General features: G+C 38.7%; 1 long non-coding RNA gene across 1 annotated transcript in view; it reads left to right on the plus strand.

Moving 5' to 3' along the window:
• Nucleotides 1-17663, plus strand: part of LOC140518212 (uncharacterized) — a 71189-nt gene that overhangs the window by 42794 nt on the left and 10732 nt on the right. The window contains exon 3 of the long non-coding RNA XR_011971860.1: nucleotides 9932-10035. This is a non-coding gene — a long non-coding RNA (uncharacterized lncRNA). The remainder of the gene's footprint in view (nucleotides 1-9931; nucleotides 10036-17663) is intronic.

Raw genomic sequence — 17663 nt, forward strand, 5'->3', positions numbered from 1 at the left:
CCTGTTTGTCTTGTTGGCCAATCTGATAGGTGTGATGTGGTATCTCAGAGTTGTTTTGATTTGCATCTCTCTAATTAATAGTGATTTAGAGCATTTTTTCATATGACTATAGATATCTTTAATTTCTTCCTCTGAAAACTGCCTGTTCATATCCTTTGACCATATACTGACTACTTCTAAACTTACTATACTGCCTATAAAGGGGGTGTGTGGGGTGGTGGGATGGGAATGGTCAAGGGGACCAGAACAAGTTGTAATTTTAACACAATATGTATTTATGGGACTCAATTTTAGGGGGAAGGTGTTTTGTTATCACTGCTTTTGTTATGCCATCTCAATAAATGATTTTGCTTTGAGCTAATTTTGTTCCCTGGCTGACTTGGGAAAAAAATTGTTTTTAAAAATTCTGAATTTTTAAAATTCAGAAAAAAAGAAACAAACAAAAGAAAATTACTGTACACATATCAGAATACAAAATGTGATTCTATATGAAACTGTGACTCTCCATTTCCTACCACTTGTTTTAAAAAAGTATATAATAAGTTCAATACATTACTTTCAAAAGGGCCTACTTGTCTTTGGTTCCTTCTGAATTTCCTTATGTTCTTTCCTGTGCATTTAACTTTTTCCCCTGGACCTCTTTTTGGGGGATCAACTTACCTTTCCCACTCCATGAAAAACTGAAAGAAAAAAAAAGGTGCATGTTAACAAAAATGTATAGTTAAGTGAAACAAATACACATAGTAAAAACATCCTAAAATATACTTATCTTTCTACTTCCTGTGTCCATTTCTCTTTCACCAAGGGTTAGGAGGATGGGGGTGGGGCTGTCACATGGTTCATCATAGGTTCTCTGGGAATTCTGAGAGTTCTTAATCAGAGTTCTTAAGTCTTTCCAACTTGTTTTTCTTTATAATGTTCCTGTTTTTTGTATAAATTATTGTCTTGGTTCTGCTCACTTCACTCTGAATTGGTTTATACTACCAAGGATTCTTTGAAATTGTCTTTTATAATTTCTTATATTGTAATAATAATCCATTATATTCATACACCACGATTTATTCAGCTGTTCCTCTTAGATATTCTCTTAGATACCAGATCTTTTCTTTTTCCTTTGAAATCCCCCTTTAAGGGCCAAGAAGTTTGTTTTGCTTGTGACTATTTCCTTCCAGATACTATTCTTCTTAAACCCTACCTTTCATCACCACTTATTTATCTCTTGAATTTGATGTATTTCTGCACCAAACTGGTGAGTGTATGTGTGGGTATGTGTTCAATACTCCTTTGTCCAGTTTAGATAAGAATGAAGCTCCCTGCACTCTTTCTTCCATGTTTGTATATCTTACTTTTCATTTGGGCAGCTAGGTAGTGCAGTGGATAGAACACCAGTTCAGGAGTCAGGAGGACCTGAGTTCAAATCTCACCTCAGACACTTGACACTCACTAGCTGTGTGACCTTGGGCAAGTCACTTAACCCCAATTGCCTCATCCTGGGTCATCTCCAGTCATCCTGATGAATATCTGGTCCCTGGATTCAGATGGTTCTGGAGGAGAAGTGAGGCTGGTGACCTGCACAGCCCTCTCTTACTCAAAAAGCAAAGTCAAGTGCAAGTCATGTCATTATTTCTCTGATAGCATGAACTTCTTTGGCAATGAAAGATGAACCCACAAAATATCTTTCTTTTCATGTACTCCAATTATGAGAAATATCAGGTTCTATCCTTGTCTTCTTTTCTACCCTCGTGTATTTCCTTTTACTGTTTCTTCCTTTTGCTTTCCTAAAACTCTCATAACAGAATTCACTCATCTTCCCAGGGCCTCTTTTTATATTTAACTACCTCAATACCCTTTGAAAATATTAAGTTTCTGAAAGGACCCTTGTTTCTTCTCCCTCATTAGAATGTTAACACTGTATTATCATACAGCTCCTTCAATAGTTCAAATAAATGTATCTTTCTAGCTTGCTCTTGACTCTTGTGTTTACATTTCAAACTTCCTACTCAGCTCCAGTCTTTCCATCTGAGATGCTTAAAAGTCCTCTATTCCCAACTCCTGTCAGAGAACTAACAGGTCTAAAATCCAGATTGAGACACACATTTTTGGGTATTGACAATGTGGGAATTTGTTTTGTTGAACTATGTGTGTTTGTTGTACTTATAAAAACAAATAAATATGTGTTTGAACACAAAAACAAGAAAATTCTCTATTCAATAAAAAATCTATTTTTTCTCTGGTTAGATTATACTGACTTTTGGGGGTTTACATAATTATTGGATGTAAATCCATATTTTCTGGCTCCTAGAATATTATATTCCAAGATCTCTCAATTATAGTGAAGCTGCCAGACCTTGTGTGATCCTAACTGCTCCTTGGTACTTAAACTTTTTAGGGAAGGTAGAGTCAAGAATTCAGAATAGTAGAAAGAAGTATAGTGAGTTTCCTTCCCCCTTCAAAAAATCCTCCAAACAGATATAAAAAACAGACTATACTGAATCCTGATGGGGAAATCCAAGAAAAAGTCATGAGTCTTTTTTTCAGTCCAAATTGCATAGGCAGAAGTCTGTAGACAACGGGGACAGGATCTGGCCAGGAGCAAACCACTCAAAACACTCCAGCACCTAGGGAGAGAATGTAACAGGAAATCTTAGACCCACGTCAGGCAATTTGTGCAGAGTGCAAGAACAGACGCCAAATGGTGGCTTTGTCACTCACTACTCAGCCCGGGGTCACAGATAGAGGGGAAATGAGTAAAGGGACTTGTGTCCAGTAGTGTTCTTCCAGTGGACCCAGGTTATGTACAGAATGGGTAACAAGCTCAGAAACAAGTTGCAGTGATGTGACTTAGATCCCAGGAGAGGAGTGGGGTTTCAGTTCTAGTTTCTAGACTTGTTTGAAGGCTGAAAAAAAAACAGGCCTAGAAATCCTAAATCAAAGGAAATATTCTCAACCAGTAGAGCCTACTGATAGTGGCAGAGTCCAGTAGCAATCTATTTGTTGTCAAGGCTCAAATCTAAGTCAGGAACTTACAGCAATCAATCAGAATTTGCCTTGGATAAAAAGAACTTTGGGAACACTGAAAGCTTGCAGGTCCCCAACCTGAAAGCTGGAAATAATGCTAATACTCCCAAGAAATCAGCAGAAGGACGATCCTAGACCTTCCCTCCAGAAGTATACAGAGTCTCACCCTAAAATCATGTTCAAAGTCAGAAAGTAGGATGGAAGAATGAGCAGACAAAAAAAGAATACTACCATAAAAAGCTAATGTACTGGGAAATACTCAAGACACAGACCCAAAAGAAGACAATGACTCAGAAATATCTGTAAACAAAACCTAAAAAAAACACAAAACAACCCACAGCTTGGTCAAAAACTCAACTAAAGCTCCTGGAAGAAATGAAATTAGGAAAAAAAAGAATTAAAAATGAAATGAGATCACTAGAGGAAAAAATGGGAAAGAAATGAAAACTATGGAAGAATTTTAAAGGTGGCTAACAGTTTTGCACAAAAAGTACAAAACCTGACCTAAAAAACAAACTCCCCCCAAATTAAAATAGATCAAATGGAAGCCAAGATCCTATGAAGTAACAAGAAATATTAAAACAAAGAAAAGAAGACTAAAAAAAATAAGAAAATGCAAGGTGGGTTATCACAAAAAATAGCTGACTTGAAAAATAAATCAAGGAGAATAAATTTAAGAATCATTGGTCTACCTGAAAGCCGCAACCAAAAAAATCCAAGTATCCTATTTCAAGAAATCTTAAAACTGCCCAAATCTTTTAGAACTAGAAGTCAAAGTAGAAATAGAAGGAATTTATCAGTCACCTCTTGAAAGAAACTCCAAAGTGAAAACTCCAAGAATATTATAGACAAAATCCAAAACTTCCAAGTCAAATAAGAAATAATGCAAGCATCCAGCATATCTGATGAAAAGATTAGACCTGAGTAGGAAGTTTGAAATGTAAACACAAGAGTCAAGAACAAGCTAGAAAAATACATTTATTTGAACTATTGAAGGAGGTGATGATGCAGTGCTAACATTCTAACGAGGGAGAAGAAACAAGTGTCCTTTCAGAACGTTAATATCTTCAAAAGGTATTGAAGTATTTAAACAAGAAAAAAGAGGCCCTGGGAAGATGAGTTGATTCTGTTATGAGGGTTTTAAGAGAAGAAAAGGAAGGAATAGTAAAAGAAAATATGCTAGGGTAGAAAGAAGGAAGACAAGGATAGAACTTGATATTTCTCATAATTGGAGTACATGAGAAGAAAGGTATACAAACATGGAAGAAGAACTATGAATTTTTTTATCATTATTTGGCCTGGTGTGAGCTTTATGGTTTTGTTGGGATAGGTATGTGGAAACCAGTAGAAGGGAGCCTTTCTCCTCTTCAGGCAGCCTGTAAGTATTCTAGACACTGCCCAGAAAAAAGGCAAACACACCAGTGGGGTCCATGAGCTATAGGTTTAGGAACGTAGACCCACAGAGTACTATAAATATGGGGGTAATTATTCCTTGAAGACTCAACTTGTGAGTGTGAATTATGGATGTAGCACAGAGGGGATGAACACCATGCAATTAATTAGTCCATTAATTACCTACTCCTTCACAATATTCTATAACTGTTACTCTGTTCCTTATGTGTGAATCCTCTCCCCTCAACCATATTGGTAATTCTTTACGGCCCACATCTTCTCCTCCTGTTTTCTCCCATACAACCATACACAAAGCTGGGCACCCAAAAAACTCACTCAAGAAATTGGTCAAAAAATTTATTAAGCACCTATTATGCATAAAATTCTGCCCTCTGTTACTCTTCAGGGATGCAACCAAAGCATTAAGTACATATGCTGCACTGAGATGATGCACTGACTCTTTGTGACCCCGTTTGGGGTTTTCTTGGCAAAGATTCAGGAGTGGTTTGCCATTTTCTTCTTCAGCTCATTTTACAGATGAGAATACTGAGGCAAACTGGGTTAAACGACTTGCCCAAGGTCATTTATCCTATCTTTGACTTATCATTGAGTTTATCTTTGATTTTTTCTTGTCTCTTCCCTTTTTTATCCAATCATTTACCAAATCCTGTCAATTCCCACTTCCACAATACCTCTCATATTCATGTCCTGTTTTATTTCTACCTGCCATCCTAAAACAGCTCTTCATTGTTTCCTTTCCATCTGGATTGTATCCATAGCTTCCTAACAGTTTTTCTCCCTCTATTCTTTCTTTGCTCCAATTATTCCTTTATAGCCCTGACAAAATATTCTTTTCTCTTTTCCTTCCTTCCTTCCTTCCTTCCTTCCTTCCTTCCTTCCTTCCTTCCTTTCTTCCTTCCTTCCTTCCTTCCTTCCTTTCTTCCTTCCTTCCTTCCTTCCTTCCTTCCTTCCTTCCTTCCTTCCTTCCTTCCTTCCTTCCTTCCTTCCTTCTTTCCTCCTTCCCTCCCTTCCTTCCTCCCTCTCTCCCTCCATTTCTTCTTTCCTTCCTTCCTTCCTTTCTTTTTTTTCTTCTTTTTACTGTTAGATCAGACCACATCATTCCTCTGCTCAGAAATCTTCCATGACTCCATATTGCCTACTCAGTAAAATTCAGATTATTTTATCCAAAGGCTTTCCACAATATGGCACCACTCTACTTTTCTTCTCTTTTTCCATTTAAACTTTTATAGAGAGGTTATTATGAAGAAAAGAAGGTAAAATGTCAAAGGGTCATATTACTGGTTTACTGTTTCACCTATCCTCTGCCCTGTCTAGACGATCTTTGAAGAAGGTCAAGAAATCTACATGGTTGTAATTGGCTATCTGATTACTTACACCCCTCGCTCCATTCACCCCACCCCCTATCTCCTCCTTTGTGCTGATGGTTTCCCAGGGTTGTTATTTCACTGTTCACTGCTTCTCAATAAGTCCTGGGCTAAGAGCCAAGGTCTCTACATTAGAGGTGTCAGACATGGAGCCAGCAATTGGCAAAACTGATTGAAATGTAAACCAGATCAAAATGTAATTGGGAAATGTTAAAAAAAAAAAGATAAAAATATAATATAACATAGACAATGCTAATTTGTGGTTTTCTAAGTCAGTATGCAGTCCCAGGAATCTGTTGTTATTTGAGTTTTACATTGCGGTTCTACCTGATTGCTCTCAGCTCCCTTTTTGCTGTCCCACTACAGACCCAAGGTCATGGGCTCCACACGGCTAATATCTCCTTGATCATGAGCCCAACTATAGGTCATGCACTGAAGGCAAAGCTCCAAAGAAAAGGAACTAAGCACTAACAGCTGATTTTTTTTAAGGTTGCCAGGTAAACCTTACCCTGTGGATTTGCAGGACATATGGATCTCACAATAAGATGAGCAGTCTATTAGATCTTTTTAAATAAAAAAAGAAAATATGAATTTTTCTCAAATTTTAGTGATACAGACTCCATACTTATCACATAATAGTCTAAACATCAATACTTATACAATAATATAGAAAATAATTTAACCATTCAACAAATCAATAAATGCACAAATCTACAAAAATCTCAAATGGAAATGACTTGTAATGGAACTAGACACTGGAAAAAGAGCTGCACAATTATAGCCCAAGACAAAGAGAGAAAAAATATACCAATTTCTCTAGTATCCTGCATAGTAGGGTATCCAAAATTTAAAGTACATGGTGGAGAATCTCTCTAGTGGACAGTGCAAACGTGAAGGGTATTATTTTGTCATAAGCCAGCCCCCACATGTAATGAACCTGCTTTGACTCACTATCTTAGAACCAGGCCAGTAAAGCCCTAGGAGGAATTTGGAATGTCATCTCTACCTCCATCAACTCAAGTTGGCACTGGTTTTGTTCCCTTCTCTGTTAGGTGCCAGTGCCTAGTACCTGATCAATTAACATTGATTAATCTTTACAAAGCAATATTTACTTTGAAGGTACAGAAAAAAGTGCAAACAATTCCCCTCTATAATTCAGGGGTACGATCTTCCCTAACTCATCTCTGGAAAGAATGACCTCACACTTTGGTCAATTTCTATATAACATTAGTTCTGCCAAGTTCATATCTACATGTGGCATGATGGTCAAACTAGTCCTCAACTCAGCTACTGGTGGAATGGGCCAAGAAGGTCACTCCTGGACTCTTTAGGGATCAGTGGGGGTTGCCTCAAAATGTGGTATGGATTTGGACTCCTGGATTCTTGTAGGCTGTTCTGCTGACCTTTTATAATTCACAAAGTCAGATACTCCTGATTAATTTCAGCAAGCAGAGAATCCCTGTGTTTTGTGGACTCCATAGGAAGACCCTCAGGCTTCTCCCTTCACTGCATTGTCTCTCATCAAAAGCTGTCAGCAAATGAAGGAGTCAAAACCATATAGTGCAACCAAAGAACAAAATGGTGGAGGCTCTGGTCACCGGTGCCTTGCTGAAGGCATCCCCAATTTCAGCTCCACAGCCAACTGAAAGGGCTTTCTGTAATGATAGGATTACCAGACCAGAACCAGTTATATAATATCTACAACATGTTCCAATGTCCTCCCCAGGCCCCTGAATCACAAGTCATCATGACTTTCTGGGAACAACCTCTTTCCACATGAGGAATTTTCATCAGCTAAGCACACTGATTCAGTCTTCCCATGTGCCAGTTACATTAAAAACAAACAAAAAAAAGGGGGGGAGGATGAAATTAATCCCAAACTTTAGCCCTGAAAAAGGGTTGTATAAACATTGTGACATCTCCCTCCCTACCCTTCACCTACCTTGTCTTTTTAGACTACATATTACAATTAATATTAAGACAACACTTTAGTCCAGGCTTATACAACATAAGACCTGCAGCCTGACAAAGGATTTGGGGAAGCCTGCAAAAAATGTAGAGGATGTAAAAGAAAGTAAAGATGTAACCAGTGCTTTGGCCATGCCCCACTTAACCCGCCTTCCACTAGTCACTCTTGTGCCTATCATGTAACTTAGTGGGTGGGTTGCCTCTGCATACTCTCTCCTGTTTGTCACATGACCCTCAGCAACCAACCATCAATAAATCTGCCTCTAGTCTGAGAGGAGTGATTTCATGATAAATAAAAATCTTAAATAATAAGTGTAATAAATTGATATTAATTGAAATTTCTCTTTTTTAAGATATAGTTTACTTGCAAAATAGTTTAATCATTAATTATACCTTTACTTAGAAAGTGAGCTGCTAAAAACCTATCTGGGGCCTGAAGAAGCTTAGCCTATTTTAATTTTGGACCTTACCTACTGCCAAGTTGTGCAGGTTGGCTTTAGTCTAAATTCCTTGGTCTCACCAAAATAAGAAACCTTCCTAATACTTAATTAAACTTCTAGAAAACAATGCCCCGCACAAAATTCCTTTTTCTCTTTACCAAGGGCCTAAGCGTATTCTTTGAGGAAACTGGGTGAAAGGTCAGGGAGGAACTGTTCTGCTTCAGGATGCAGTTTGGGCAGTGACTTGACAAGGACAGGGGGCCACTTGATTGATCCACTCGAGAGCTTTTAGGAAAAAGATTCTCTAAGGTGTGTGTGCATTTTAAGTTACTATTGTTTTGAGACTGTTACCTAAACTGTGAACCCCTAGCTCAGTCTGGACTGGAATTTTTTGTCTATTGTTTGAGGATATTATAAATTATAACTCTGAAATGACTTGTTGGAGAGATATTCAAGTGCCTGAGGACATTCTACTTGCTTCTGGACTGGACTGCCCTCCCACCCTAAGTAAGAAATATTTGGCTGAGAATAATTTAATGCATACAATTGTTTCTGACAGGCACATTTCTAAAACACAGAGTACAGAATTTACTTCTGAAGGTACAAGTGCAGCTGGCCACTGTAGTAGATGAGTCAAATTGGAAACATACATCTTTACATTGGATCATGCTTGTTTGAACTCAAAGTTTCTAGGGCCTTACAAGACCTGGAACCACAGTATTCCATTTACCACCTTGGATCTTGTTACTTTCATGTTGTTGAATTGTACTTTTAGTTCTGACCACAAGAATCTGGAGACAGTAGATTGAGGTTCAAATCCTATTATTCTTGATGGCCTAGTTCAGAATTCCTCTTATCCAGGAAACCTTTTCTAATTACTCCAGACAGATTGTGAGATTTTAAGGGCCACTTCCCTTCTGTTAACCTCCCTCTGTGCATCATACACATACTCTGAGCTTCCTAAGGGTAGGAGCTGCCCCACTAGACTTTTGAGTTCCCAGGGGACTGATCTTATAGCTGCTTTTTTTCTGTCTTCTTCCAAGAATGACCTGCAACGAGAATAGTTCTTTCATGTAACTTATAACAAGAACTTTGAATTTGACTGTGCAATATGGGAGACACTGGCATAGGACCACTCAGCATGGCAAGCCCACATCAGAAAGGGTGCTAAGCTCTATGAGCAAAGCAGAATTGAGACAGCACAAAATAAATGTAAGATACACAAATCTGGAGTGACCACCCCAAATATTCACATGGACTATCTGTGCCCAACGTGTGACAGAGCGATCTGAGCTCATATTGGTCGGATACACTGAAATTTTACTTTATCATGGTGATGCCATTTTGGCCCTCTTTGAAAATGAAAGACAACAACCAACCAACCAACCAACAAGGGCAGTGATGTCTCTTTCCAATAGCCCTCCAGAGCTCTTGACCTGACTTTTTCTTACAGTTCTGATGACATTCTGCCTTGTGTAAGAGTTATGTAATGTTGGTCATTAGGGGTTCCTCCTCCTCCTGTCCTAAGCTGCCTTAATGATAGAAAATAGTTCCTCTTTGGGGTCTTCATGATCATTAGTAAGGGGGTTTAATCATCTATACCCATTGATAGGCAAAGAGAGACAGGGTAGACACTCATAGGAAACTCAGTCAAGAGTCACAGAGTAGCTGTATATTCCCTGATAAGTATTGCTCCATATAAATCAATTTCTGGTCTTATCTCTTTAGGGCCACCCGTCTGCTAGAGTATAGCTGCTAGACCCATAAGGACAGACTGACAGCTCTTTAGCCACCTCATTCAGCTAAGAAAAGTCAGTCAGAGTGCTCCCAAGGTAAGACATTAAAAACAAAATTTTGTTTTCTGAATTGAACATACACACATACACTAAAGAGAGAACTTTTGCATGTGTAAAGAACAGACAAAGATTATATGTGAAAGTGGACATTGCTATTACGTACAGTTTGCTTTTTTTAAAGTTTATAATAAATTTAACATTATTTTAAAGCTTCCCTGTTTGTGTTTCCCTTTGTACTTCCTTCCCTTTTGTGCATTTCTTAAGATGATTCAATGACTCCCTTTCATTTCTTTTCTTTTTGGGGGGCAGTAGGGGAGGAAGGCAGTACTACTGCTAACTCTGTCAAATTGGCCCCACTCAAATAAAAATGAAAAACAGTTTGTTATAATCTTTATAACAAATAAATATAGTCACACAAACTAAATCCACATATTTGCCACATCCAAAGATATGTCCCATTCTGCACCTTGGGTCCACCAATCTTTTGTCAGGAGATAAGTAGCTTATATCCTGATCAGTCCTCTGGTGTCATGGCTGGTTGTGATTAGAGTTCTTATGTCTTCCCAAATTATTTTTGTTTGCAATAGTTATCTTTCCATGTTTCTCTTGATTTCTGGGTGTCAATTGCAAAATATCTATTCAATTCTGGTCTCTTCCTCAGGAATACTTAGAAGTATTTCATTAAATAAATGTACCCTTTTTCCCCCTTGTAGAATTACACTCTGCTTTGATAGATAAGTTATTGTTTGTGGTAAGTCTTTATCTTTTGTCTTTTGGAATACTGTAGCTCACGCGCTTTTCTCCTTAATAGTAGCAGTGTGAGGTCTTGAACCTGACGGTGTCCCCTTGGAGAATAGTAAACTTTCTTTAGGTTGCTTGCAGTTTTTTGGTTTTTAATTTTTTTTAACCTAGAGGCTTTAAATTTTGACTAGGACATTCCTAGGAATTTTCATTTTGGTGTTTCTTTCATCAAGTGTCCAGTGGATTCTTTCTATTTTGATTTTTACCCCTGGTTTCTAACAGGTCTGGGTAGTTTTCTTGGAAGGTACTCTTTTTCCAAGTCTGTAGCTTCTGTCTGCATTTTTTGTATAGTCTTGGGCTAGATGAAAGAACTTGCTGGAATTTCTCTTTGGCTTTTTTGATCATTATTAAATCTGGTACTTTTAAAAATCATTGCTAGAATAAGAGTGGCAGCATTAGATTCCTATATGATTTACCAAATGTATATCTTATATACCCACCCCCACTCCCTCACCCATGCCTAGGCTAAGATTAAATTAAAAAATTTTTTGTTATGCAGTCATGTCAGACTCTTGTGACCCCATCTGGGGTTTTGTAGCAAAGATAGTGGAGTGGCTTGCAATTTCCTTCTCCAATTCATTTTACAGATGAGGAAAGTGAGGCAAACAGGATTAAATGACTTGCCCAGAGTTATGCAGCTAGTAAATATCTGAGGTTAGATTTGAATTCATGAAGAGAAGTCTTCTTGACTCTAGGGCTGGTGCTCATCCACTGGGTCACCTAACTACTTATTAAGGCTTTTATTTTGACCCATAAATGAGGTTGAAGATCAAAGTCCTTTGTTATATATAACTAACTTAATATAGCTAGGTGGCTTTGACAAGAAAACCCCAAATGGGGTCACAAAGAATCAGATTTGATTGAAAATGATTGAATAACAACAAAATGTGTGTGTGTGTGTGTGTGTGTGTGTGTGTGTGTGTGTGTATTTCTCTACTTCATTATTCATCTGTTGCTCTGTCTGGTTTCAACTCCACAGAATAGGATGCCCTTCTCAAATTAGGCTCATTACCTCTAATTTCATCACCATTCTGCTAACTCAAGCCTTGACTAACATGACTTCTCTCAGCCTTCTCTTCTGATTGTAGGGCTGATCTGTGGGGTACCAAACTCTTCTGCCTTTATAGAAGGCAGAAACTGAACTCTCAATTCACCCCACTTTGCATATCCTGCTCTCTCTGGTATCACCTCTGTAGAACAAGATGCCCCCATACTGGGTACCTCCCAGTGCCTCCCTATTTCTGCTTTCCTGCCTCTTTTTGTGTATTGTCTCTCCCCTTTAGATTATAAACTCCTTGAAGGCAGGACCTATTTTTTTTTTATTAATTATATCCCCAACACTCAACATAGCACGTGGCACAAAGTAGGCACTTAATAAATGTTTATTGGATTGGATTGGAGGGTATGCTGGGGTTGCTGCTTACTCCCACTGACAAGAAGAAAAGAATTACTGGTGATGAGACCTGGCACACCCTCTAACATGCCTGTGATTCCTGATATAAGACTTGGTGGTACTTAAGAGTTGTAAGAAACACTGAGAAGTTATGCCTACTAACTACAGAACAAAATCTAACCTCTAGATCCTGGCATTCGTGATTCTCCCCAATGTGAATCCAATCTTCCTAGGCTCACAATACACCTTTATAAGCAGTTTATATTCAAATGACTGAACACAGTAGTTTCACCTTCCTCCTTACTTCCAAATGCCTCAAGACTCAAGTCATCTTCCCTCCCCTTCATTTCTTAGCAGGAAGTGATCTCTCTCCATATTCTAAACTCCCATCCATGTTTGTCCCTCTTGTGGCCCAATCACCTACTGCATAAAAATGTAGTTCCATTTGCATTTGTCTGGTCCCTCTGGATAAGTGGAAACTAAGATTTGGGCAGAGGGGAAGAAAAGGAGGTTAGTGGAGATTTTCACTTGGAATGGATTCTTAAGACATTATTTAGTTCAACTTTCTCATTTCATAGCTGAGGAACTTGCCTAAGGCTAGGCAAGTTAAATTGTAGCACAGGATCTAAAGTTTCTCTTCCAATTCCCACTCACACTGGCCATCTGAACTTAATCAGAGCATGGCTACTATATCTCCCCTCATAAGTCTAGGGAGTAGTCCTGAGGGTATGGGAGATGTCATTCATGTTCTACAGAAGACAGTGATGCCAACCACTGTTGTCCCAGAGATGTTTCTAGGACATTGATGAAAAAGTCAAATCCTCTTGCTCACTATTTTATAGATGGTCCAAGTTTCTTTAACCAATTCAAGCATATTTCCCATCCGGTATCATTCTAGTTCATTCAATGGCTTTCAATGACATTTAACTTGATCAAGGATTCTGTTCTACCTTACCCCACCGTAGTCTAAAGTCTGTGATTGATTGATTCAATATAATGTTTTCATCTGATTAAGCATCAGGACATAGCATCGTGTTAATTGTTTAAGAAGTATGAAGTTATTGCAAGGGTATCTTGGAGCTAGACCAGCTCCTAGAGCTAACTGTAAATTCTCAGTGTGAACATTTACAACTTTGAAATCAGCAAATGCTACAAATTAAGGCTTGATTTTTTTTTTTTTGTTATTTAGACATAGTCAAGTGATGGAAAAAATAGTAATAATGCAGATTAAACTTAAAAGTGTGTCACACATATTTTCCCCTTTTTTTTCTGGAGAACAAGTTGTTAAACATTTACCAGCACACCTACCAAGTTTGTTAATTTTAAATCTTGATCTTCCTACTATCTCATAATGATTTGGGATGGGTTGGAAGTGAGGGGTCTTCACAGTGTCTCTGAGGTTACATGACATAGACATCTAATTCTGGGCCTTTGTGAAAGCTCATGGTCAAGGCCAACACTGCCAAGAGAAACTCCTTCTAGAGTTGAAGATGTTGGAACTGCTTCAATTATTTTTCTTTTCAGAAAGCCAGAGTTAGAGAAGTGAGTGAATGAATAGATGGTGCAAGGACAACCTTCTTTTGAAAGAACAGAAACAGTTCAGGTCTCCTCTCAAATACAAAACCAATGATTTGACTTATGGAAACCCAAAGGTTCATCTCTTGATTTTTGGTGCCCTCTTCAGGATCTCTAGGCAATGGGAAATGGAGCCTAGGATGGAGTCATAAACTCCTAGACATTTCAGTGAAACAAAATATTTCAGAACTAGAAGGGAATGGAGAGAGAGAGAAATAAAATCCGAACATACACACATATTCAAGCACATATATATACATGTATTATATAAGAATCTGGATATCTATATATTTATCATATATAATCTGGATGTATAACACAATAGTATTCTATATCTATATCCACATGTATATGCATCTCTATATATGGTATACATGGATATAAATACATATGTATATATATATATATACACAGACATATATATATATTCAGAGTCTCTCTCTCTCTCTCTCTCTCCATATCATGCATATGTTGCTGTTACCCTTAGTTTTCACAGAGGACCAATGACATCACAGGGTAAGGTCTTGGCTTGTGTCTGAATTGGATTTAAGTGTGACAGAGTCTCACAAAGCCATCAACCTTACTTTCTCCTCCAGATTAATTAAAGTCCAGTGGCAGGACAAAGGCAGGAAGACTGCCCAGTATATGGCGGCTATCTTCCATGTCTGACCAAGCTCTAAGTACTCCACAGCGCCTGCTTCAGCCCCCTTCATTATTGTTGGAACAAATTGTTCTCATCCACCCATTCCACCAGGGAAAGTCTTCACATGCTTGGAGTACACATACCCCTAACTCACTGAGGGGTCTGAGGGCTGTTGGTTCCCCTCAACCTCATTTAGCCCGTCTGCTGAGATGGTTTTACCAGGATGTGGCCGTTGCACATGCTACAGCTTCTTGGAGCCATGGGGGAGAGTGGGTGACAGGTGGACACCAAAGGTAGATGAGCAGTCCTGAAAATGGCTCAGCAAGCTCTTACACCAGAGGTGTTAGTCCTCCCTGAATATCCCATCATATATATATATATATATATATATATGTGTGTGTGTGTGTGTGTATGTATAGGTACGTATGTATGTATATATATGCATATGTATATGTATGTATATATATTTACATACTCACATACATATATATATATACACATATGTACATATACTCCTTTATGTAGTACCTACTATGTGCTGGGCATTCTATTCAGTACTTTATGAACATTATTTAGTTTAATCCTCACCAAAACCCTAGGAGGTAGGTGGTATAATTATTATACCCATTTCACAGATGAGGAAGCTGAGGCAAACAGTGGTTAAGTGACTTATCCCAGGTCACACAGCTAATAAGCCTCTAAAGCTGGATTTGAACTGAGACTTTCCTGACTCCAGGCTCAGCACTTTTATATATTGAGTTGCTCAGAGTCCCCTGAAAGACCTAGGTTTGAATCTTGGCTCTGTTTGTTACTACCCATGTGACCCTGGGCAAATCATTTAATGTTTCTGGGTTCCAGTTTCCTCATTTGCAAAATGAAAATGTTGGAAGATGGTTCCTGAAGTCCCTTCCAGATCTGAACTGATAGTTCCATGATGCACTCAGTGTAAACAAACCAAAAACATAGGCCAGAGTGTGAGGATAAGGGTAGAGGATACACCCCCTGCTCAGAGGTAGGGGATAGTAGAAGAGGGGCTAGTCAGCGAAGGTCTCTGGGAAATGGTGTGAGCAGATGTCAGAAGGTGATAGGTGGTATTTATAGCTGCTTTAGCCATGACTCATGATTCGTGACTGGTAACTGCAGCATCTCTAGCATCCTGGGGAGTTGCCATCTGGATAGAGGGAGAGGGTGAGCTTGGTTTTGGCAAAATTAAAAAACACTCTCTGAGGCCTTCCCCAACATGTCTGAGCTGTACTTGTCTGGGTCCTTGGTGACTTGGAGGTGGTGAGAGATTTGGCTGACCAGAGAGACAAGAGCCAATCCACCCCAAGACTTCATTCCCCTGAATGTATCTCCAATTCTGTGCCTTTATATGGGAGAGACAGAGGAAGGCATTGAGGCCCAGAACCTGGCCCTGGGGACAGTTAGCCTGGAGAAGAGAAGATTGGGGGCAGGGTGGTGAGGAGAGCCGTTTTCAAGAATTCCAGTGGCTGTTATGTGGCCAGGGAAATATACTGATTCTGCTTGACCCTAGAGGAAATAACTGAAAAAACTGGGTAAAAGTAGTAGTGAGGAAAATTATAGTTTTTTCCTAACATTTAGAGCTATACAAAAGTAAAATGGGCTTCCTCAGAGGGCAACGGGCTCCTTCTCCATGGAGGCCTTCAGTTAGAGGCTGTATGAACATTTATTAGTCTGTTGTTGTGGGAATTTCTTTTGAGGCATGGGTTGGATTAAGTCATCACTGAATTCCTCTCCAGCTTTAAAATTCTGTGAGGAGCCAACCTGGGTCCTACTCTTGGGGAGCTTGTAGAATTGGCAATGGAGGGGTGGATATAGAAGTAGCGAATCTGGGCTTTGAGAGAAGAGACTTCATTGTCCAGGAAAATAGAATTGCACCAGAAAACAATTACAGAAATCAATGCCCAACCAATTCTATATAGACTGTTCAGATTTCAAAGTCTAAAGGAGGTCAGGGGAAAGTGAGAAGAGAGAAGAAATAATATAGAAGAACTTTGGGGAAGTCCGAGAGCCTCGATTAGTGTTATCAAATTTAAATAAAAGCAGATCCTGGTGGGTCACAAACTGACTTTAGAAAATCACAAATTAACATTATCTTTGTTGTCATGTATTTTTATTGATGTTAAACATTTCCCAATTACATTTCAATCTGGTTCCCATCCCTTGGGAGTTTTGCAGACGCTTGCAGCCTATGAGTTTGACACTCCTGACCTAGATTATAATACAGAGGTGGCTGAGAGAATGGATTATTCACTGGACACATACTTACAAGGCACCCTTTCTAGGTTCTGAGAGGCTGTGGGTCCACATGGCTATATACTCTATGTACCTGTGACTCATGATTCTGTCTCTATTTGGGGCTGAATGCTGCTGGAAGCACATGGTCTATTGACTGTTCTGACTTTCATCCTCAGTGTCCCAGAGAGTAAATTGATCACCTCTACTGGAGGTCAAGTAGGAGATGTGCTAGCCTTACAGAGTTACCTTTGTTCATCCACTGGGTGTCCATAAGTATATACCTTTCAATAGCAACTCCCAAGCTCTGAATGGGCCTTTTTTAAAAAACATAACAGAAGTTGGACCAATCTATGAGCAGACATTATCTTTTTTTATATCATACTTTATTTTTCCCCCAATCTCATATTAAAAGTTTTTAAATATTTTTAAAAAAGTTTTGAGTTTCAAATTCTATCCCTCCTCCCCTCACCCTTCCTTAAGATGTTACATACAATCATATAAAATATTTTCTTATTAGTTATTTTGTACAAGAAAACTCGAATGAGAAGGAAAGAAAGAAAGAAGAAGAAAGGAAGGAAGGAAAGAAGAAAAGAAGAAAAGAAGGAAGAAAGGAAGGAAGGAAGGAAGGAAGGAAGGAAGGAAGGAAGGAAGGAAGGAAGGAAGAAATGATAGAAAGAACAAGTAACATGCTTCAGTCTGTATTCAGACAGTATCAGTTCTCTCTCTGGAGGGAGTAACATGCTTCATCAGGAGTCCTTTGGATCATTGTATTGCTAAGAATAGCCAAGCCATTCACAATTCTTCATCTATAATTACTATTACTGGTTCTGCTCACTTCACTTTGCATCAGTTCATGTAAATCTTTTCAGGTTTTTCTAAAACTCATCCTGCTTGTCATTTCTTATAGCAAAATAATATTCCATCACAATCATATGCCACAGATTGTTTAGCCATTCTCCAAATGATAAGCATCCCCTCAATTTCCAGTTCTTT

The sequence above is a fragment of the Notamacropus eugenii genome, chromosome 1 (genome assembly GCF_028372415.1).
Source record: "Notamacropus eugenii isolate mMacEug1 chromosome 1, mMacEug1.pri_v2, whole genome shotgun sequence".
Lineage (NCBI taxonomy): Eukaryota > Metazoa > Chordata > Mammalia > Diprotodontia > Macropodidae > Notamacropus > Notamacropus eugenii.